We start from the raw sequence: 24,725 nt of genomic DNA, 5'->3' as shown, positions 1-24,725 counted from the left end.
CTGACGTTTACCACTGTGTGACACTGTTACAAGGGCCTACGCCAATAGTGTCGAAGTGCGAAGGTGCGTCAACGATCCCTCTTTCTTGTTATCTCATCATTTCAACCTTTCATTTACCTGTATTACAGCGTAAGGTAGCATGGCAGTTTTTTTTTCTTTCACGCTCCTTCCCTTCTCTATTTTTTTTTAGTCGGTAAATAGACTGAGTATCTCTAGACTTAAACGTGAGTTGCATGCCGGGTTTTATCCGTGAGCCAGGCCAGTCGTCTTCACGCGGGCCGAGTTAGGGTGCGCGCGCAGATCGGCGATAGCAAACGGTGCCCAGTCGCCGTTGTGTTTACCTTGAGAGACGTCCGATGGCCTGTAATCCATGCGCGGCTCTTGCTGGGGCCGGGACTCCCGGGCGCCCGGAACCAGTGCCACTGCGCGCTCCTCTGCGAAGAAAGAGGAGGCACGCTTGAATAAGAGCCACCAACATAAAGTGTGGTGCACAGAGGTTTTAGACACACGGTTACTGCTACCATGTTCACTTTGACAGGCATTAGTATCCGCCCTTTGTGAAAAGACTATTTGCAGAAGTTGAACCATGGGGAGCGTCGTAGTTTCCTCCTTCTTTATTAGAAGAAAAAAAAAACCCAATAAGCCAACGAGGTGTAGAGCACACAGTGAAAATTAATCTAGCTCGCTATCTACGCCTACTTACTTCCCCAACCGGCTTCCTGCGTTCATGATAAGCATCGCCCCAAAGGGTAATCTTGATGATCCATGAATTAAACGTCAGACAACGACGGATATGAAAGTCTTGTCTCGCTTGTTCTAGTCAGGGCACGTATTGGTTCGAGGAAATCGGGTCAAAGTATAGTTTGGCGATGGTGACAGCTTGTCGCAAAAGGGTTTTCTCGGTAATTTCTCCTCCGACGCTTTTTCGGCTCGACATGGAGCTTCGACCGGATAAGTTCGGCAGTAAAGGCACGCTTACAGTCAGAGATCCTCGCTCTCTCCTTCTTTTTTTTTATTTGTTGTCGTGACAGACGTAGGACTGGCGAATAGAAGAGGAGACAAGAAAACCATTCATGTTCCAGTTTACTTTCATCAATGAATAATTAAGGATAATGCATCCAGAGGGCGTTGTCTTCCTTGTTAAGAGACTTTACATTACTCAGGAGAATAGCGCGAAACGGGACAAAAGAGAAACAGCGCGTAAGCTTAAGCCATGGAGGAATAAACTGTGCGATACCTATTAACGGCTTAGTCGGAGCGAACAAGAGAACTACATTTGCACTATTAAGGCAATGAATTGTAGTTTAAAATATATTGCCCAATTATATATTTATTCTGTTATCAGCGATGTTTTTTGTTGTTTCTTGGAAAATCTAAAGTAATTCTGCTGAAGTAGCGTCATTGGAGCATTTCTATTTTGAAAAATCATGCATTGGAATATTCGGCTTTTAGTGTAGCATACCTTGCTTACGTGTGCTGCCGTTAAACAAGAATATCGTGAACACTCTCGATACGTTAAGGCTCTGAATTATCGCTTTACGATGAGATAGCCGGTTACCAGCCTGATAAGTTATCTTTCGATTCATGCTGACCACGTATAAGATTATATGCAGCACTGAGCATACCACAGTCAGTTGTCGACTTCATGTTACATTCCTACCACGTAATGCGCACAAACACGACCCTATATACGGGCAACACTGGCTTCCCCCTGTGACGCAGCCGGTGTGAGAACCGTGAACTTACAGCGAGCGACGGAGGCATTCCTCTACGAGTCACTTCGACAGCCACCTCCATGACGTCCGCGCACACGGGACGCTACACACGAAATGTTCCGTAGGCGTCAGGTAAGTTCACGACGCGATTCTTGCGCACCTCTGCGCTGGCCTTGCCGAGAAAATTCAGCGACGCCTAAGTTTGAAGTTCACCAGTGAAAGGACGACTGCCTTACGGATAAGCAAAGAAAAAAACGCCGACAGACGGAAGGAGGGGTGAAACAAACGAAAGATAAAAAAAAACCTTATAACACACCCCTTTTCGGGCGAATAACGAAGCCTGATATACGGTTTCGCACTCGATTCCATTGGTTCCCGCACGAAGACTTCAGTAATAATGTATTCACTGCGCCCTCGATGGGGTCATGTTCCTCCCGCCTATAACGCGCACGTGTGCGCCCTTAATAACACGACGGATCACACGTGTGTCGCGTGCAAGGCGTCCTCGGTCGTCGATACAGATATGTCGTGCACCGTACACCTGTCCTCGGGCAGACAGTGCGCGGAACCATCATCGAGGCGTACACTCCGGTTCCCTGGGCCTTGGACTAACAGTCGACGCGGGTACAATGCTTAACATCCAAACCATATACCGTGTTTGTGAGCGCGGTCGCCAAACACGGTCCTTTCGTGGAACTGCGTATACGTTCCAAGGGAATTGATATTTGAACGACTCCGAGCTCTTCTTCCGTGCGCTATGACGCTCTGCAAAGGCCGCGCGTTGTGCCCTGCGTTAGCGGGAGTTCCGTGCAGCGACAAGAAGCAAAGGTGAGTAAAAATAAAACAGGGTAGGAATGGTGGTTGAAGTGGGGTTAGGAGGACAGCAATATCATCGCCCGTCAATATGTCTTTCGGTTAATCACTATGACCTTTCCCTTCTTTGACCTTTCGTGCCCGTGGTGCAAAATATACTTGCTTGCATGCGTTAACTTCCGGGCACCGTTGTCACGGAAATCGAACGGTTTGTATATTGCACCCGGTTTCTAGATAGCGTGAAAAATGTTTTTTTTTTTTCGAAGGTGGCCTATGGCGTATTCCTTTAGCTGTCTCAACTGTGTGAAGTTCCTGTCTATAAGAAAAAAAAGGGGGGGGGGGGAATTTACACGGAACATTCCACCTTGTTCAGCTCTGCTTGTAATAATAATAATAATAATAATATAGGTCACATTCCACAATTACAAGTGATCGGGCCGTAGCCACGTGACCGTAGCCCATGCCCCGTCTCTCTTCACGATCCTTCCGAACACACAATCTCTACTGCGGTAACTACCCTTGTACGTGTTGCGCTTTCATCGCTTGCTTCACTCACTACCACTTTCTCTCAGCAGTTCGCGCCGAGACGACTAACACAATGAAAGCTGCTTCGCTCCCTGGAGCCACGCTTAGGCCAGCATTTTGTAAGAATAATATGTGATATTTTACGTCTGAAAGTCATGGCATGGTTATGAGACACGCCGTTGTAGAAGGCTCCGGAAATTTCGACCACGAAGTGTTCTTTAACGCGCATTGCTATCGCACAGTGTACACGAGCCTCCAACTTATCGCCTCCATTGAAATGCGACCTCCGCAGCCGAGATTGAACTCGACACCTTCGGGTCAGCAGTACGGGCGTCGGCAGGGGGGTTCAAAAGAGGCACTTGCCCCTTTTGCCTCACAAGCGCTTGCCCTCACCCAAGCTACACCAGTGCTCTCCCCCCTCTCTCACTCGCAACGCAACACTGATTTGCACACCCCAGGAAAACAACCTGCCGACGACCATGTTAAGCAGCCAAGCACCCTAGCCACTATTCCACCTAGGCGGACCGCCAGTGTTTTGTGGAGTTGCGCTAGATCGGATCGGATCGGCTGGCGGCTAACTTTACTTGGTATAACATTCCACTTCATTGCTGTCGCATTCTTTGATTCACCCTTGCGGTGAAGGTTAGCAGACGCTAACCCTTTGAAATGTTTGTAAAATGCACTGCCGCTTGTTTTGTAGGGTGGGGTGGAGCTCCATAGGGTCCTGGTCGTTCCCTCCTCAGTTTGTATGTAGTATGTTTGTAGCCATCTATACTCTATGAATTGTTAACTAGATGACGTTCAATGTATATGTCCTTGGAAATATTATCACTAGATGGAGCTAGTGGCTTTCGCAAAGTGGACAAATAAAGAGGATATATGGCGCTGCTAAAATAAGGAATTTACATCATATCCACGCAGTGAGTGTTAAAAACTGAGGCGAAATATCAGTCCGTCCGTGCGATGCGTACTCTAGTGTGATAGGAGTGGACAGACATACGAACGGACGGACGGAAGGAAGGAAGGAAGGAAGGAAGGACGGACAGACGGATGGACGGACAGACAGACAGACAGACAGACAGACAGACAGACAGACAGACAGACAGACAGACAGACAGACAGACAGACAGACAGACAGACAGACGCTTCAACCCACCAATAATGGATATGCTGTGAACTTCTTTTTATTCATTGTGCTCATTTCTAAAGCATTCCAGTCTAATGGTCGTCCGTCTTTTATATAAATACACGGATCTGCTTTCTTCTAACTTTTTTTTTCTATTTTCACTGGCTCTGAAGAAATCTGTATCAAACTTGTAACAGAGACAACATGATATAAGATAGTAGATTTTTTAGGGAAGAATTTGTCAATAATGGACAATTATCTCGTCTCAGGGAATGGCGACTTAGCAAACCGGAACGCGTGTCCGCTCGGTTTGCTGCCGGGTTCTTTTATCGTCCTTGGTGTTTGTTATACTGCCGTCGTCTCCACTCCGTCATCGTCACCTTAACGTTGTCGAACATACTCTCATTGCACCCAGACGCCTTTTCAGGTTCTTATTTTTCGAGCTACTTAAGTCGCTTAATTATTTCCCTATACCTTCTACCGCATCCTTGTTTTCATACGTGGACATCCTATCAACAGTTTTTGCTGCCGGGATGTATCTATTAAGTCCTACATTGCCTTTAAGCCGGAGAACTACTTAGAAAGGAAATGTGTACGTAGCCTTAATACGAGTGTGCCGATAATGCTACACATTTTGCCACCAAAACTGTGTCATCAGAACGATATCATGTAAAACAAGATAGGACAGCGACCAAACCGCCACATAGAAAGTTCATTGGACTTGGAACCTGTTTTGTAGCGTTGATGCGTTCAGTGACTGACGTGACTGACGCGATGCTGATGATGGGACCCGGAGGACATTTTCGACAAAAGCGATGCACTGTGCGACACTATGTGAAAAAAAAAAGAAGAGACAAGATAAAGAATAGAGTGCCAGACAAACTGGCCACGCGCACGGCTTTGCTCTTACGTTATAATTTTTTTTTCGTCTTTTCACGACCACTCTGCTCAGTCACGCGTCGCAAAGCGGGTGCAAAATGGTTTTCGGAAGCGCTTTGTGAAAAACACCGAATTGTTGGCCGTCCCGGCCACAGTGCCTTGGGCACACTATATATTTTTAAGGTCCCTCTGGAGAGTTGGAAGCGTGGGGAAAGGAGAGATCTTTCCGGTCCGCTTTATGTAAACGCAACAAAAGGTGAAATCTTTCTTGAACGACGTGACATCCGGCTTCTGCGGTAGTTTGCCACGCGTTTCGTTACACCGTGACGCCCAGCACTTGGGGCTAACCCCCTGGCAGTGGCGCTGTATGGCGTGCTTTGGAGTGCACATAGTGGACGCTTTGTGCCGAAACATAGAGCTCCGTTGTCTTTGGCTGTGACGGGCACACGCGCCCTGTCAACTTCATTGTTGGAGAGAATGGCGCACGTCCCTTAAAATAAGGGCTCAGTTCCTATGGAACTGCGGTAATGACGAGAAAAGAAGGGCCAGCGCAGTCATTCGCTGCATCAAGTCATGATGAATTAATACAAAGGACTGAAAAACAAACCACTGTCTTTCTTAGGGGGAGGATGTATTATTTAATTATCAGCCGCAATCTCCCTCTCGACAGCGGGAAACGTTCTAATCAATGACTAACTCGCAGGCGTGGACACGCCTTCTTTGAAGCGGTGCACCAAAAAAGCCGAAATAGGGCTACGTTGTATCAAAGCGTTAAAAGTGACCAAATATTAGATGACTCTTGAAAGACACACGCTTAGAACGAAGCGTAACAACCGCTTATTCAGAACTCATTGCGTGCGCTTGCTCGTGCCTCACTGTCATGCATGAATACCATGTACCAGCTATCACAGCTGCCTACCCTTTAAGCAGCTTTCCGGTTGAGAAACTTTACCCAGCTTGGACAGTCAAAGCCGTACGCTGTCACAAGGTGGTCGTTTGCGTTGTACAGTCGCCCGTGAATGTATGCGGGGCACGTGAGGGAGAGCTGAATTCTTGGTGTCGTTAAGCACATAAAATATACAGCATCAAGTCTAATGCCTGTTTTTTTTTTTAAAGCTGCTTTGCAGGTGCTTAAGAAAAAGCGCCTGGGCTTCTACATTCCTATTTTAGAAGCGAAGCGTCTTATGGTCGAGCTCAATGCGGGGTGTGGCGTGACCACTTTTACAGCGCATGCGTGCTCCCCTCTCTCTCGCCTCGCACCGCCAACGCAAGCAGTGTCTGCTAACCACGCACACTCCTTCCCTCTCTCTTATTTAGGCATCCCTCACAGCAGCGTTTACACACCAACCGCGCATACGTGTCCACTCCACTCTCTCTTCTTCCTCCCTCTCCCCTCTTTCGCCCAGCAACCTTGCATTCCGTCAAAATTACGTATGTACTCTCGCCCATACAAACGCATCAACATAGAAACATGACATGGGACTACCCGACGTGTAAAAAAAAGCTTATGGCTTCACTTTTGTTATAGCACTCCTTCCCGGTGCGTAGATACGACGCCTCGATAGCACATGAAACCACCGCTTGCACGAACGCACGCGACGCACCGTAGAAATGTGATGCGTAACAGTCGCATTCGTCAGTAAACATGGTTATAAAGGATCGGAGAGTCTTGTTTCCTAACGATGCTGTTGCATTTATAGGCATAACTCTATAGGATTTCCTATTATCTATCTTTTTCTGTCTTCTTTCCCACAAGATTGTGTGGAGACTGTATACATGACAGATTCTAACTTCGCTCGAACCTTTCATAGGTAGTTCTTGTTGGTCTATAAAGCGGGCTTGTCTGTACGACTGAATGGAAGCAGCTTTAAATGTGAAAGCGGCAGTAGCCAGCAGTTTTTGACGTGATGATTCTAAGTTGCCATGAAGTTCCTTTCATACTGGTTTCTATTTACATTTCGTAAAGAACAAAAATGGATGCTTAAGTTGCAGGGGCTAGAGGGGTCACCGAAGCACAGAAGTGTCCGGACATAGCGGCCCGAGGACTCGTAATCGTCCTGCTTTACCTCCACCTGCTCGCCATGAATCAATAAAGTAGTTTACCTATACCTAGCTAGCCGTGGTTGTACGCACTCTGATTCTGTTCTATAGAACGAGCATGCAGCCGGGAATGAGACATCTTAACCGTACAAAGGCGCACGTTATACGGTAAAGAGAAACGCCACTCCCGACGCAAATGAAACCACAGGTGCATCAACGGACCTGCGAGCTATAGACCACGCACACGTATACGGTACCAAACTGCGAAGCTATATTCGTGGAGCTGCGACCCTCAGGATGCAGCCACAAGCACAACTATCTAGAACTTAATCAAACTACGTGGCAGCTGGATTTTCGCTTTCTTTTACCGGCGCGCGCTCTTTTTTTAATCATGTAGGCGCGCTCGGTATTGCAAACAACGTATCCAGCGCTTCATGCGTGAAAGCTCCACAGCTCCGTAGTAAACGGCCATCAGCTTAGCCCTCTACGTTGTCGATAAAAGTGTCACGGGTAGGAACGAAAAAAAAAATGCTCCGGCTAGTACGTGGCATGATGTTTCTGCTTTTTAAAACCATGTTCATGCGTGTATACCAAAAAAAAATAGTAATCTGTTTCCGAACCTCGGGTTAAAGTGACGGCATTCGTAACTGTTTCTCTCAAGCGCCGTCACGAGCTGGATAGCTGTGCGCATGGCATAGGGTTAAAGCATTCGACACAGGATATGACACAGCGTGTGGCATATACGCATGTGCACGGCAAAAGCATACGCTATAGCACTGCGATTTCAAGAGCAAAACAGACTTGCAGGTGCGTGTGACCCTGTATTGCTGTTATACCAGTAGTTTGTCAACGCGTGGTTGTCTAGTTTCCCTTTCTTAGCCTTCCGCCACCAAGCGGGCTTCCACAGAACTCACTTGCTTTACTTGTGTCCATGTGCTTCGAGTTGTCGATAAATTTGCCTTCGCTCTGCCAAGTGCTAGCTTCTCGGTTAGCTCAATTGGTACAGCAACCACTCCGAACAGGCGTTGGTCCAGGGTTTCACTGGACCAGGGCGAATTTTTCGGCAACCAGAAGGCTTTTCTTTCTGAGCAAACCATACGGATTTCCTTGTGGCTTCGTGCCACAAAGGGTTGTTCTCTAGTTTCCCTTTCTTACCATCCCGCCACCTTTCGCAGGACTCATTTGCATTACTGATACTCGTAGTTCGCTCAAACCTGCTTCCGTTCCTTTCATTCTATAAACATTTTTAAACTGCGCGAGATGATGAATACACAAGTAAACAAGAAAACATTTGGAACACAGCGAGTACTCTATACGTGTGTGTGTGTGTGTGTGTGTGTGTGTGTGTGTGTGTGTGTGTGTGTGTGTGTGTGTGTGTGTGTGTGTGTGTGTGTGTGTGCGTGCGTGCGTGCGTGTGTGTGTGCGTGCGTGTCTGCATGTGTGAGTGTGCGCGTGTGAGTGTGCGCGTGTGTGTGTATGTGTGTGCGTGCGCGCGCGTGTGTGTGGTGCGTGCGCGCGCGTGTGTGTGTATGCGTGTGTATGCGTGTGTGCGCGTGTGTGCGCGTGTGCGCGCGTGTGTGCGCGCGTGTGCGCGTGCGTGTCTGCGTGTGCATCTGTGAGTGTGCGTGTGTGCGCGTGCGTGCGTGTGTGTGTGTGTGTGTGCGTGTGTGTGTGTGTGTGTGTGTGTGTGTGTGTGTGTGAATTACGTTGGTTGTTTCGAAACCTCCTTATGATGCACTCCAGATGATTGCGTTTTAACAACTTTCTTAGAAATAGTAGCAAATATTTGAAAAGCTAGTTGCAGTGTGTTATAGGTGCGGTTTTAGTAAGGAAGATATCATTCTCAGTTGCTTAAACGTTACTGTAGCTCTTCGCGATTGAATACGTTATCCCACCCACAATAACGCAAGCTTCGAACGTGACCGACCACCTATCACTACGGCTCTTTTTTCTTCAAAACGTGAAAGTTTGTCTTTTTTTTTTTAATACGCGAGAGATACCACGTCACGAATATTTCAATGTGACGTTTCGCGAACGTTCGAAGATGCTTTTTTATTGTGTTTTATATGAAAAGATAAATATTTCATTGCTAGCTTTTTTTTGAGCACACAACATATATAATGGTTGCTTCAACCCCACAAAAGGCTTCGCCTTTTTATCTTTCTTCAAGTGACGTTCGCATTAGGTGGGATATGCACGTCTGTTCCGATTTGTCACTACAACCGCTGCAGATAGTCTAATATTGGTCGAGGTACTTACTCGACCTACTGAACCGAAGGTCGCCAACTGAAACCCCAGTCCGCGGCGGCTGCGTTTCCATGGAGGCGAAAAATTATAATCCGTGTGCCTAAATATAAGAGCACGTTAAAAAATAAGAGATGATCAGCATTTTCGTAGGTCTCCACAAATAATCGAAACGTGACGTAAAACTCAAGACTTATTTTTATGAGGAACACCGTATAGGGGAGGGCTCTGAAAATTTCGACCATCTGGTGTTATTTAGCCTGCACTGACATCGCACAGTATAAACGGGCTTCTATATATACGATTTCGCCTCCATCGAACAGCGATCGCTGCGTCTGGTACCAAACCCGAGACATTCCCGTCAGCAGCCGATAGCACTATAACAGCCGATCCATCATGGCGGACGAGGCCTCCCATCTCACGGTGATTCTGGAACGACAAACCTTAACAGGTGTTATTATTCGTTTCTACGTGCAATTACACGGTCAGTTAGCGAGCATACAGGGTACTTACCCGCCAACGACACCCGGTGAGTCAACTTTCTCACATCTCGAAGTTACGAAGCGCTCAACAATTGGACGCGGAAGGCCTGTCTCCGTTCAGCCCTTCGAGCTCTGCTTGGATGCACGCTTCACGAGTGCATTTGGACAGCGCTTTGTTTACGCCACTGCTGTCGTGTTTGAATGAGCGACAACCAACTCAACAAACCCGTTCAAGCATCGGCACTTCTCTCCTTGCTGTTTTCCTGTCCTTTTTTCCTCGTTTGTGTAAGCGAGCTCGCTAAACCACGCAGACGAAACGGGAACAAAACTCCGAGGCGAACTCGCGAAAACAAGCAAATCGTCCAGCGGAACGTTTTTTTCGTCTCCGAAAGCACGTCCGGCGCAGGTGCTGCGAATTCCGTCTTGCCCAACTGCGAACACCCGCGCGTCGAATTTCCGACTTTTGTTTTCGCAAATTGCAGAAAGCCGTCAGCTGTTCGCTATGCGGGTGATTTGACTTCATCTGCTGTTGAAACACCTCCCACGCACTGACGTGCCATTATGCGTGTTTTCTCGCAAGTGCATGCAGCATATACGCTTAACTTTGGACCTAGACGGCTTCAAGCTGCGGTAAAAGGACGTGAAAACGCCAAGCCGTGGCCCTCTGTCAGCCATCTGAATGTTTTTTTTTTATATAATTAGGACTGAGCGAACGGGCCACGTATCTTTGATGAGGAAACAGTGCATGGACGTAGAAGGAGGAAAACATTAAGGGCGGGCTATAGGTTATCTCTATTTATTGATTGATCGGTTTGTTTATTCCGTAAGAGAAGCGATGAGACGCGTTCACAAACAATACAGACAATTGCGCAAATGGAAATCAAAATTGCTCAAAAACTTGCTGTGGAAAAAAGCCAGTTAAGCCGCAAGGGCATTTTTCTATTGGAATGAATGCAATAGAAAAAAATTGAATTATTATTATTATTATTATTATTATTATTATTATTATTATTATTATTATTATTATTATTATTATTATTATTATTATTATTATTATTATTATTATTATTATTATTATTATATGTACATAATGGCAAAGGAAAGTTGAGGCTGATGATTGCCACCCAAAGAGGCCCGACACCTTCCAACACTCTTCGGAGGGAAGGAAGAGATAGACGGAAGGAGTATAGGGGGAGAGAAAGAGGAAAGAAGATATGAATGTTCCAGGAAGTACAGCTATAGCAGTGGGCTCCTTAGGAATACGTGGTCGCTGCACTGAGCAAATTGACCTTTGTGCTCTTTGGGGCTTCAACGCAAACGTTGGGGTGAGAGCACAACACGTACAAGAGTATGAGCCGTCTGCTGATCTTCCCAAAACGTGCCCACACGTGACCGCGGGTGACCAAGTCCCAGTCGGCAGAGCTCACGCGTTTTCACACGCGCAACAAACGACGCGCGTGGAGGTGTTATGAATTCGGCCTCTGTACCGGCCATCACGACAATGGCGGAAATACGCCTGATGGGCCCGTGCAATTGCAAGGATAATAAAAAGTATACTAAACCATACTTATTTGTCCATTATTACGACGTTGAACAAAAGAAAAAAAATCAAGAGAACAGGAGACACGAAAAGCGATGGAAGCATGAGCTACACCTTTCAGGTCGCAATGTTATGGCGTTATCGGGCCACTTCCACACCACCTTTTTCTTGAATTTCCCACATCGACTCCTAAACTACCTGTCTGTAAAGAAATACCTATAACGGTGCTCTCCTGATGCTATAGATGATGATGACTTATAGCTGTCTATTGAGTGATTCATGAATTGCACTAAATATTTACAGCGCCCTAGACGCAGACGGACCTATCAGCAGCAAATGCTGCATAATGTGCGGATGGACATACTGCTCGTATATGATGATTCGAAAGCGATTCTGCAGTGCTGCACAATTAAAAGTCGTGTCAGACAGGCGCTGCATATACGTATACGTATAGCTTCTCTGCAACACGAGGTGACCGATGTTAGGGAAGGCTTATAACTTGTGCAGAATACCGTTCCGTTTAGTAATGCTGTTGCAAACATGTGCATCCCCGATCTCTAATACATCGCAGGAGCGCAAACTAACACCCTGGCATGTCGTATACGTGTCGTGGTGAGATTCTCTGGTCCGAGTACCATGTATAAAGATGCCCTTTGAGCTTAGTGCAATGGCACTTCCGAAATACGTCTGAAGCTGCGTCCACTAATCAAACTTATGACCTCCTCTTGACTCGGGAGCAGCTTCATATAGCGCATAGTCCGCGTGAACGGTTGAAATTTTAGCGCACCTCTCACGCACAAGCGGGCACAAGCACTTATCCTTCCCCTAATATTGATCGGCAATTCGAGGCCGCCAAGTGTAGATTATAGTTTGTATCGTAAAAAAAAAAGCCCACTCATTGCCTGATGCCGTCTCTCGTAATCTAATTACAGAGCTGAAGGTATCCCGCACACCGCTCTTCACGAACAGGCTTCTACAAACAGAGACGAGAAAAATAAATAAATAAGTGCACACCATGCTTGCCCGCACCGCCGCTATTGACGCGGCGCCAATCAATACTGCAAAACTGCTCCCGGAGCAAACTTCTTCCCGCAAACTTTCACTAACTTCTCGGGCAGGGTATACGTACGTAAACAACACGTGGGCGAACGAGCGTTCTCGCTCAGCCAGAGGCGCGCCCATCGCTGTATCGTTTCACGGAAGCAAAGCGAGCTGTCGTTGCTCGTCCATCTTGGGAGTGTGCGATCGATTGATGAAATAAAACAGGAAAAAGATAACGACGACAACCAGAGCGATCGACGCGACGTCTCCTTTCATCTTGTCCGTCGGTCTTGATGGAGTTCGGCGAAACTTTCCAGCACAAACTACGCGGCAACGACGACAAAGAAGAGGAATGAAAACCTAGCGAATCGCTCAGACGAGTGCGTCTCCTTTATCATTACTTTCCTAACCACAATCACCTATACTTTTAAAAAGGGAAGTTTTAGGGTGGCGCCGTCAACCCAAGGCGTGCAGGTTAGCTCATTGCAAGATTGGGGCACCTCGACGTGGGCTTCTTCCCTGCGGCACTGGCATCGAGGCACCTAACTAGAGAAGATTGACTCATTTTATTGCTTAGTTCATGGTTAGCGTCAAATATATATATATATATATATATATATATATATATATATATATATATATATATATATATATATATATATATATATATATATATATATATATATATATATATATATATATGCCTCGAATAGGATACGAGCTCATTAGAACCGATAGAGAAAAACGTTTGTCCGTGTTAGGGATTATTCCTGAAGTCTGCCAGCTTTTTAGGGGCAAAGCCCCTTACGCCGTGGGTCGTATGTCCCGCGTCGTCGTAGTTGTAGTAGTAGCCAGTCGCATTGCATCGCATGTCAATGTCAATAAAAACGGTGTCACAGCATATCCATGGAGTGAATGATGATAATTGAGGCGAAGTGTTCATCAGTGCGTCCGTGCTTTCATGCGTCCATTCATCCTCTACTTCGCCCCACTCGTCATCATTCACCTCATAGATATGCTGCGATTTTTTTTCCTCTTTCAAAATTAATCGACAAAAAAAGTCACGAAAAGGCTGCATTATGTAGGGATGACTTTTTCCACTCATTGACTTCACGCTGCCATACGTCCTTGCATGACTGACATGTCAGGCCCCGCCACGGTGCTCTAGTAGTAATGGCACTCGACTGCTGACCCCAAGGTCACGGGATCGCATCCCGGCTGTGGCGACTGCATTTTCGATGGAGGCGAAAATGCTTGAGGCTTGTGTACTTATATTTAGGTGTGCCAATAAACCCCAGAAAGTCAAAATTTCTGAAGCCTCCAACTACTGCGTTCCTCATATATTTATTGCGGTTTTGGGACGTTGTTAAACCCCAGATAATATTAACTGACACATCTGCTCGCGCAATGGCCAGATATATCATGTGTACGTGCAAGGAAAATTGAACAAGTTTTCACTTTCTTAGTTATTAGTACTACCTACTGAACCTAACAGACAAAATACAGTAAACTAATGGAACGTTCATGGGCAATATTTATTGAAATAAAGATAAAAGGATTGAAGTGAAAGAAAATAAACTTGGCGCTGGCAGGGACTCCATTTAATTTCTAGGTTCGGCCAGCGGCAGGTTGTCTTCCACTCTTTCCTCTAGTTAATGACTATATAAATAATACCCCTACTCTTTCTATTGCTTCACTGTTTGTTGGATTTAGTTGTATGTATGGTATGTGTTACGGGCACAAAGCCGGTAGTTTTGCGCTTCCAAGATAGAGGCAACAAATTGCTGCTCTTCATTTCCCAAGTGCGCTATCATGTAGCGCGCAACACAGCGACGACCGCCGATGCTTCCCCCTTTTCCGTCACGGTTCACTCCGCGTAGCGCACGCTTCGTTGGCGCGAAAAAACGGGAACGCATACCGCTGGTTTCGCCCACCGCGGAATGCGAGCTGTGCATTGACACCAGTCGCGACAACTAAGCAAACATGAAACAAAAGCGCCAATGGATTCCTGCGAATCATGCGGCAAATGGGAATGACTGTGTCGGTTATAATTCCATCTTGGCGCTCCATCTTAGCCCCGCACAGAACTAGTCACCGAAATGTCGTATATGCACGCTTATTAAGTTGGGCACAGAGCCGAGACAGAAGGCTCCGTTCCAACTGCACAATCACTCGAATGACAGATTTTTGACGTCGGGGTTTGTGCTTTACCGTGTGTACCTCAGGAGATGAAGAATGATTGTACGCAAGGGTTTCACAAATATAAAGGCATTCACTGTGCATGCAAATAGGAGAGACAGATCTCTCCTGATGTCTGTTGAACTACTGAGCATCAACGGAATAAAAGTGCAAAGTAAAGAAGGAAAAAATATTCACTTCAAGCCCAGAATAAGAGAAGATTAGGCATCGTCCCGAGAGATTTCGCTAGTTAGCCTTAAAGTTAAAAGACGTGATTTAGACAATTAAACGAAAAATAATGGAAAACTGTAGTCTGTATTTCTAAGTAGTGTAGCGTATTGCTTATCAAGGAAGCGGCTGTACGCGTCACACATTTAGCGTCTTTCGTTCGCTCGCTCGTTTGTTTGTTTGTTTGTTTGTTTGTTTGTTTGTTTGTTTGTTTGTTTGTTTGTTTGTTTGTTTGTTTGTTTGTTTGTTTGTTTGTCTGTTTGTATTATTCATCGGTTCCGAACGTACACGGCTTGCTTTCCAACCGTTCTCAGGTTATACCTAAGTACTAGAAGTACTAGAAAAGGACCGTATATTTATTTGCATTTTGTTCGCGCCGTAATGCCAGCTCAGGCAGCCGAACAAAACCTATTCTAGGGCTTAACAGATGGTTGTGGGAACACTACATTCATTCGAAAGAAGGCGTTCGTGTTTTTTTTTTTATCTTTGAACTACTCTTGAATCGAAGCTTTGAAAACGTGAGAAAGGAAGATAAAGAGAGAGAGAGGAAGCACTCGAATATATTTCATTATGCCGTGCTTCGGCGCTTTTACTGCGCACACGTGCGGAAGAGGCGGCAATCAGCTTATTCGTCGTGAAGCGTCGGCAGCTGTTTTCCTGGAAAACGCACGAACTAGAGGCACTTTATCTTTTCTTTTTTTTTTTTTTGAGGAAACCAAGCTACCACTGATGCTGATTTAGACCGATAAAAAACTTTTTCTCGATCACGCTGATCCCAATGGACAGAATTTGGCTTCTAATAACGTACAAATTCAGAGAAAGACTAGAGGCTTCAAGAAATGAAAAAAAAATCCTAGAAGAGCGTTGTAACTATAGGGCACACGCTTCGACAATTGTTTTGTTTTTTCAAGACAGCATTGGTGAATGACTTAGGGCCTAGACTTGTCGGCGTGTGATGTAGTCACGGTATGTCATGTGGCGATGATAAACGGCAACAAAGAGAGTTGATGAAGAACATTACCACCGAGGAGGCCTTTGCGACGGCGGCGTCTCATGTCGTCATGGTGTACCATGTAGCCATGGTGTGTCATGTGGCCACAGTCCATCATTAAAACGGGTATGCACCACAGAAATTAGGTAACTCCGACTATACTCGCCACCTGTCCACCCAAGATGAAGGCAAAAGTTTCCCCCAAGAAATAGTCAACAACGTTAAATGGAGCAGAGGCACCCTTCCCACATGCCTTGGTCCTCCTCACTTTTTGTCTACACTACGTGCCGTAGTGTATTATCTGCACAGTATCTTGCAATCTCAGCTTCATGCCCATTTTACAACCTATTCTATTAATTCAGAGAGAGAAAGAGAGAGATTGATAGATAGATTGATTGATATGTGGATTTGAACGTTCCAAAACGACCATATGATTATGAGAAACGCCGTAGTGAAGGGCTCCGGGAATTTTTATCACCTGAGGTTCTTTAACGTGCACTCAAGTCAGAGCACATGGGCCTACAGCATTTCCGCCTCCATCGGAAATGCAACCGCCACAGCCGGGATTTGATCCCGCGACCTGCGCGTCAGCAGCCGAGTACCTCAGCCACTAGACCACCGCGGTGGGGCAGAGAGAGAGAGAGAGAGAGAGAGAGAGAGAGAGATGGTTTGAATCAAGGCAGGCAGGTTAACCGGAATGGTGGTTTTGGGACGTCAAACCCCACAAATTAGACAATTAACCGGAAAGCAAGTATCTGGTTTTCTACCCTGCACTGAGGAAGGGTGTATGGAAGACAGAAAAATAAGGAAAAGGGAATGCTCCTCATCCCGCCCTACGAGGAATACTGCTGCCGGTAATTTTAACCTTCCTCCCACGAACAACGTCTATGTAGAACGGCGTTTGCAGTTCGTCGGTACCAAAATATGGAATAGATTGTCCCAGGATATATAATCGGATGTTAACTTTCCTCTGAAAATAAAAAAATCCTTGTATATAAGTACCACTACGTCCAGTGAAAGTTTACTGCGTATAGTTGTTATTACTCATTGCCTTTCTTTTGTTTGTGTATAAAAATTATATATTCAGATACTCGAACTTGGGTAAGATAACAGAAACATGTAATTTTTATACACAACATGTCTGTACACTGCCTAACCTTCTTTACTATATCCGCAATGTTTAGCACTTTGTATCCTGGTTCAATGCCTTGTTCTATTGCTTTGCTAGATGTGCTATTGTTGCCTTGTGCTATCGTTTGGATACTGTGCCGTTTTGTATCACATCATTGGACTTTATTCTAGCCTTTGGCTATGGGTCCAAACATTTTTTGAACTATCATTTCGGAATTGAAAATAAAGTGAAATGAAATGAAAATAAAATGAAAATTAAAACGAAAGCGGGAGACAAGTGAAAGGTGCACGCACTATAATGTCACAAACGTTCGTCTATCCATAGAGTTTCCTGATATTAACTAAGACGGGCTCTGGCGCTGCGATCGTTCAGCGATTATGGGAATTATATGAACTTTCCTATAGAGGCAAGGTACAAGAATTCAGAGTCTCGCTTCAGAAATGGTACTCGGCTCTTAGTGAGGAAACCAACCTTAGCATAGATACAATGAATGATAATCTGACGAGTATCCTTACGGAGTGTGCAGTGGAAGTTGGAGGCAGGGTAGTTAGACAGGACACTGGCAAGCTTACCCAGGAAACGAAGAATCTCATTAAGAAGCGTCAGATCATGAAAGTCTCAAGTCCAACAGACAAAATAGAACTGGCAGAGCTTTCGAAGTTGATCAATAGGCGTAAGGTATCCGATGTAAGAAGGTATAACATGGAAAGAATTTAACACGCTCTGAAAAACGCAGGAAGCGTCAAAGCAGTTGAAGAGGAAACTTGGGATAGGTAAAAATCGGATGTATGCAGTAAGGGACAAAGAAGCCAAATAACTACCAATATGGATAGCATAGTTAAAATAGCGGAGGAGTTTTACAGAGATCTGTACAGTAGCCGGGACAACTACGACTTTAATACTATAATAACTAGCAGTAACCCAGATGACACCCCACCAGTAATGATAGAAGAAGTCAGAAAAGCTTTGGAGAGCATGCAAAGAGGCAAAGCTGCTGGTGAGGATCAGGTAACATCAGATCTGCTGAAAGATGGAGGACAGATTGTGTTAGAAAAACTAGCCACCCTGTTTACGAGGTGTCTCCTGACGGGAAGAGTACCAGAGTCTTGGAAGAACGCTAACATCATCTTAATACATAAGAAAGGAGATGACGAGAACTTGAAGAATTACAGGCCGATTAGCTTGCTCACTGTAGTATACAAGCTATTTACAAAGGTAATTGCTAACAGAGTAAAGAAAACATTAGAATTCAATCAACCAAAGGAACAAGCAGGATTTCGAACAGGCTACTCAACAATTGACCACATTCATACTATCAATCAGGTAATAGAGAAATGCTCAGAGTATAACCAACCACTATACATAGCCTTCATAGATTACGAGAAGGCGTTTGATTCAGTAGAAATATCAGCCGTCATGCAAACACTGCGGAATCAGGGTGTAGATGAAGTATATATAAACATTCTGGAAGAAATCTACAGGGGATCAACTGCTACCATAGTGCTTCATAAAGAAAGCAACAGAATACCAATCAAGAAGGGTGTAAGGCAAGGGGACACAATTTCCCCAATGCTATTTACCGCGTGCTTACAGGAGGTTTTCAGAAGCCTAGAATGGGAACAGTTAGGGATAAGAGTCAATGGAGAATACCTTAGTAACCTGCGCTTCGCCGATGACGTTGCATTGCTGAGTAACTCGGGGGACGAATTGCAACTCATGATTACGGAGTTAGACAAGGAGAGCAGAAAGGTGGGTCTTAAAATTAATCTGCAGAAAACGAAAGTAATGTACAACAACCTCGGCAAGGAGCAGCGCTTCGAGATAGGTAATAGTGCACTTGAAGTTGTAAAAGACTATGTCTACTTAGGGCAGGTAATAACCGCAGAACCGAACCACGAGATTGAAGTAACTCGAAGAATAAGAATGGGGTGGAGCACATTTGGCAAGCAATCTCAAATTATGACAGGTGGATTGCCACTATCCCTCAAGAGGAACGTATATAACAGCTGTATCTTGCCGGTACTTAGCTACGGAGCAGAAACCTTGAGATTTACAAAGAGGGTTCAGCTTAAGTTGAGGACGACGCAGCGAGAAATGGAAAGAAAAATGGTAGGTGTAACCTTAAGAGACAAGAAAAGAGCAGAGTGGATTAGGAAAAAAACGGGAGTCAAGGATATCATAGCTGAAATCAAGAATAAAAAATGGACATGGGCCGGGCATGTAGCGCGTAGACAGGATAACCGCTGGTCGTTAAGGGTAACTAACTGGATTTCCAGTGAAGGCAAGCGGGTTAGGGGGAGACAGAAGGTTATGTGGTCAGATGAGATTAAGAAGTTTGCGGGTATAAATTGGCAGCAGCAAGCACAGGACCGGGTTAACTGGCGGAACATCGGAGAAACCTTTGTCCTGTAGCGGACGTAGTCAGGCTGATGATGATGACCTATAGTCTTTGTACTTGCGGGCCTCGAATCGCATTTGTGGCTTCGTTTATTACTGCGTTTCGGTTTTATTTCGAATGAAAGAACAAGCCGTTCTGAACTTCGTTGCTGGATTGGAATTGATGAGTCTAAAAAATTAAGGTGGTGAAGCGTAAACGATCAACTATTGCCGAATGTCGTTTCATGGCAAAAAGAACTTCAAGCCACGTGAAGCGGGAACGAACGTAAAATACGAAGACTAGACAAATACAAGTACTACCCATAATTCCCATGCTCGATGAAACGCCATGCGTTGAAGCCCCCACAAACACTAGCGCCAGAGTTCCCTCTAGTATACTTATAGGAAACTCTAATATTCTATCGTATATTACGGTCTTCTTGACCACAAGGGTGTTTCTGTTCGTTATTCAGGCGTGACTAATATCTTCTTTTTTTAAATCTCGCACTCTATATTGATTACTGGAGTGTTTTTAATCAATGAAACAGGCCCACAACGACGGTCTGGCTGTTCTGATGCTCTCTGCTGAACCACAAGTCGGGAGAACGCGGCGGCTGCGTTCTCGATGGACGCGATAATGCTCGTGGCCCGCGTTCGTAAATTTAGGTGCACGTTAAATAACCCCAGGTAGTTGAATTTTTCAGAGTTCTCCTCTACGGCGTCTCTCAATCAAATCATGTTTTGGGGGACGTTATAAACACCAATAATTATAATTAACCAATAAAACTGTGTTTTATCATCAGTGCTGTGCCATGGCATGTGTATCACCCTCAGATTCGAGTGACATCGTCGATCCCACTATGGAAGGCTGGTTGTGCTGCCACGTGATGTTATCCGAACTCGCATATTTTAACGAATCGGTTGGCCGGGAATCGCACCGGCAACCTCACGATAAGCTGCAGCCACACCGACAAGAATCGCGCCTGCTGAAGCCTTGTATGCGCTTTGACAATGTGGATATCCATACACACAGAGAACGCGGAAGTTAGGGGGCGTTAGTTATACGCCACGTGCACTCGACTAACTCGCAATCATAGTTTGGAGGCTCTACACAAGCACGCTGAGCCGTTACAGAATCTTTTTCCCCTTTTTTTCCCCCTCGGTTACGCTGAACAGTTTGCGTTCGCTATTTCGAAAACGCTTCAACGGGGGCGCTCGGAGTGTACGATGGAAGCCACGAACCATCTACGTGGTAACCGTTTCTTACTGAAGCGTCCGCGAACTCGCTCGCCCTCCTGCGCGCTTCCTGTTAACTGCCTGTCGAGCCGAAGACGGCGTCAACGCAGCAGACCCTCGGGCATGTTGGATGGAAGCAATTACTCTACAGGCGAAACACTGCTGCGAGGCAAATCGAAATAGCGGAATGGGTCGACGCCCAAGTTAAAACCGAGTTCGTTTAACCGTCAAGCGCCCCCGAACACGGACAGTTTCTCTTTTTTTTTTTCGGACATGTTTTTTTTTCGGTACGGGAAAAATGAAAAGCAACAGACGTGACATGATGTCACGTTGCTGTGAAGCGAGCTTCGCGATGGCTCGTCATCGATTTTTTTTTTTCACGCGCGTTTGCAAATCTTATTATGTTGCTGCTTCTCCCCTCCTTCGCTCTCTTCTCCCTTTTGCTTCCCGGGAAAATCGACTAAATGGGCCCTACAGGCCATCTTGTACTCTGTCGTAGCTCAGACAAAAACTAATGAAAAAATACGTTTGATAATAAGTGGCACATTTGACGACACACATCGTTGCGCGTTGTCAAGTGTGCCTTTTTTTTTTCAGTGTGTATATTCCACCGTTGGCAACAAAGTATTTTTTCTCCTAACTATCAAGTGGAAAGGGTAGCCGAGGAATTGTGACACTTTTTTTTTCTTTAACCAAGAGATAGGGACGGGGGAGGAAAGGTGCCTTACGAGTTTCTGGCTGTCAAAAGCGACGCTTAGTAGTACGAGCTCGAAATTGTGAAGTGGGTTTCGTAGTGAAACTTGCCAAAACGTCTGCGCTCTTTACGTATAGTGGAACGTGTATTGTGTAGCACCCGTGAACTTCTTAGGGCAACTTCTCGATACCCTTTAGGTTATCAGTGGCAATCGGTAATGGACGAAGAATAAATTGAACACTGAAACAGTATCAATGACATTTATCGTAGGACCATAGAAGATTGACTCGAATACGAAGTTTCTTCGTGCGTGGGTGCACGTTTTCGGGTTTCAAGAACATGCTTCTATCGACACAGCACACAGCGCCTCCAGAGATCTTCTCTACTTGAAGTAAACACGTTATCGTGAAACACGTTCCAGATAGATAAAGCGTACTAGGAAGTTGATGAAATGTAAACACGCTGATGGAGGAGAGATTATAGGCGTTGTTGCAACCCTGTCATCTGAGATGCCTTTCAGCAGCGCCTGACAGCGGCCTTGATTGCTACCACGTGGACACGACAAAAGGCGCTGCGCCACGAAACATGAAACGCGTGGTCAGCCCATTTAACTGATAAGTTTAGAAATGGAGGCATCTAGAAGCCTCGCAGTGATAACGACCGTCTCCTCTCGGCAGCAGGGTCTCAGTGGCATCTACTACATGGCATATTCGTTTCAATGACCTTTTCTAAGTGGATGTTGCACATATTCCCGAACGAACTACATATTCCGTCAGCGCTTCTGCATTTTCGCGTCTATATGATATCGCGATAGAAAGTCTGTTCTATTCTGTTAGTATAAGTAGTATTTTAGAACCTTGCAGGGAGAAACAGAAGGAGAGACAGATACAAATGTTAATAATTAGTGCTTATGTTAGCCTCTTTGATCGCCTAGTTTGATACTGCTGGTAAATATGATCTATACCGTATAAAACAAAGTTAATGTACTGAGAACACCTCGTCAATCATCATTACAAGCTATTGTAAACCCTTCAGTGAACTAGCCTTCGAAACTCGATGAAAAAAATCGCTCTTTATGCATCTTGAGAGCAGTATACATGCTAATATAACATATGAGAGGGAGAAGTCATTGGCTGAGATTTACACGAATATGCGAGGTGGATATGCCAACACCATTTCCCCTTCAGTCCTCTCTTGAAGCGCTGTTATGCATGTCGAAATGAAAAACTCCAGAATCCAGGGCATATCTCATGTCTCCTTCATCCTTTCTAGGCGCATATAGTTTTCTTATAATTATTATTGTCATTATTCCTGTCATCATTCGAGGAGGAATGGACGTGTAATGCGCGTGTAAAAACAATTGGCAGTGCTCTTTGATAAAACTCTTCCAAGAGAGAAGGAATTTGGGAACGGTAGGGTTGTTGAGTGGACTACGTCCAGTTTGCTACCTTACACGTGGGCAGAGATCAATAAGGCAGCGAAAGACAGAGACACACAATGCACATCACACAGACAGCGCAGGGTATCGCAGGCGGTCACTCAGTGACCGCTGCCTTCAAAAACTCTTCAAAAAAACATTAATAAGAGAGGGTTAGAAAATAAACGTGAGCGAACGCCTCATGTATGTTTACGAGTGGCTATTCTAGCATTATTCAAGCCGCACGGAAAAAACGGAAGCAACATATCCTGCAACTTTATATACTCACCACGCATGTTGATCGGCGCATCCGGCCTTTGTTATCTCTCCTTCTTGTCCCGGATAGCGTTCAGCTGGAGCTTCCTATCCGCTCTCCTTTTTCCGCGGCAAAAGAAGAGTTGCACCGACAAGCAGTGACGCACTATCAGCTATGCGGCTATACAGTATACCGAGATGCCTGTACACGTACGAACACTAGGCTCTACTGACGAGACACTGCCGTAACAATGCCCACGAACAACTGCCACGTATGTAGTGCAGGCCTGCCATGTTGGCAGTGGCAGCATTCGATGACGGCGAGCCCGCTGCGTCCATGCGCGACGTTCGGTGCTGCGATCGGCCGACAGGGCGTCAATATACGAGGGCAGACTGAGCGAGATTGCCGAAACGACAAGCAGGTCACGTCGCTGACTTAGATCGCCACGTCCGCGCACCGGAGCAAAACACCGTGGCGTGCGCACACCCCGAGCCTGACCCGTCTTTGACAGCGGCGGGGAATTAAATTTACCCCCGTTCGATCTAGCGGACGGCAATCGCAAAGGGTAAGCAGGCAGGCCGCGAGAAACCGGTGTGCTTGGTATGCGCCGCCGTGGCCGCTTTGTTGTTTAGGATTAAGCGATGTCGGTTAGGGCCGAAAAAAAAAAAAGAGTTCGCCGAGAATCTGAGCTTTTTTCGGGTGTGACTGTAATGCGACTGGTGGGGTGAACGGAAATACAATGAAGACATTACTCGCGGATCGGAAGAAAAGGAAGAAACGTGGTAAATTGGGGCATGCTAAAAATTACGTGCCAATAAAAAAAATTCACAGCATATCAAAAGAATGAATGATGATGAGTGGGACGAAGCGTCTGTCTGTCTGTCTGTCTGTCTGTCTGTCTGTCTGTGTCTGTCTGTCTGTGTCTGTCTGTCTGTGTCTGTGTCTGTCTGTCTGTGTCTGTCTGTCTGTGTCTGTTTGTGCCTGTGTCTGTCTGTCTGTGTCTGCCTGTGTCTGTCTGTCTGTCTGTCTGTCTGTGTCTGCCTGTGTCTGTCTGTCTGCCTGCGTCTGTCTGTCTGTCTGTCTGTGTCTGTGTCTGTGTCTGTCTGTCTGTCTGTCTGTGCATGTCTGTGTCTGTCTGTGCATGTCTGTCTGTCTGCGTCCGTCTGTGCATGTCTGTCTGTCTGTGCATGTCTGTGCATGTCTGTCTGTCTGTGCATGTCTGTGCATGTCTGTCTGTCTGTCTGTCCGTCTGTCCGTCTGTGTCTGTCTTCTGTCTGTGTCTGTCTGTGCATGCCTGTGTCTGTCTTCCTGTGTCTGTCTGTCTGTGTCTGTCTGTGCATGTCTGTGTCTGTCTGTCTGTCTGTCCGTCTGTCTGTCTGTCAACTATACGAAAACCACTAACGCCATCTAGTGATATTTTCAAAAATATATACACGCAACGACATCTATTGTATGATAAAAGAGACGCTACTGCGTACGCCGGAAGGACGAGGGAACCATAAGGAGCTTCACCCTTAAATAATGCAGTATTTTTATAGGCGCGTAACACAGGTGAGTTCCCACATATGCGCGCATTTAATTTCCCTATGTATTCCCACAGGCTAGCTTCTTCACCATAAAAGATTGTCAAACTTTTCTTCTGCCCTGCAGCGCAAAATAAATCTCAAACATATCACTAAATATTCACAGGAGTTTCTCCTCCGAGCGAATTACTGAACCTTCTGCGATCAATTATTTTTGTTGTGTGTGTCACAACGTTACAATGAATGCTATGCGTTATGAATGGTTATGCGTTAACCGATTGGTAACCGT

At 45.7% G+C, this 24,725-nt stretch overlaps 1 protein-coding gene across 2 annotated transcripts in view; it reads right to left on the bottom strand.

The window, feature by feature from the left end:
- Positions 1–24,725, bottom strand: part of LOC119170382 (glycoprotein 3-alpha-L-fucosyltransferase A-like) — a 129,792-nt gene that overhangs the window by 18,450 nt on the left and 86,617 nt on the right. For both annotated transcript variants that reach the window (XM_075876360.1, XM_037421529.2), the window contains exon 2: positions 342–434. The gene's annotated coding sequence lies outside the window, so the exon portion shown is untranslated. The remainder of the gene's footprint in view (positions 1–341; positions 435–24,725) is intronic.

Source organism: Rhipicephalus microplus, chromosome 2, assembly GCF_043290135.1.
Source record: "Rhipicephalus microplus isolate Deutch F79 chromosome 2, USDA_Rmic, whole genome shotgun sequence".
Lineage (NCBI taxonomy): Eukaryota > Metazoa > Arthropoda > Arachnida > Ixodida > Ixodidae > Rhipicephalus > Rhipicephalus microplus.
This window is presented reverse-complemented; position numbering and strand designations above follow the sequence as displayed.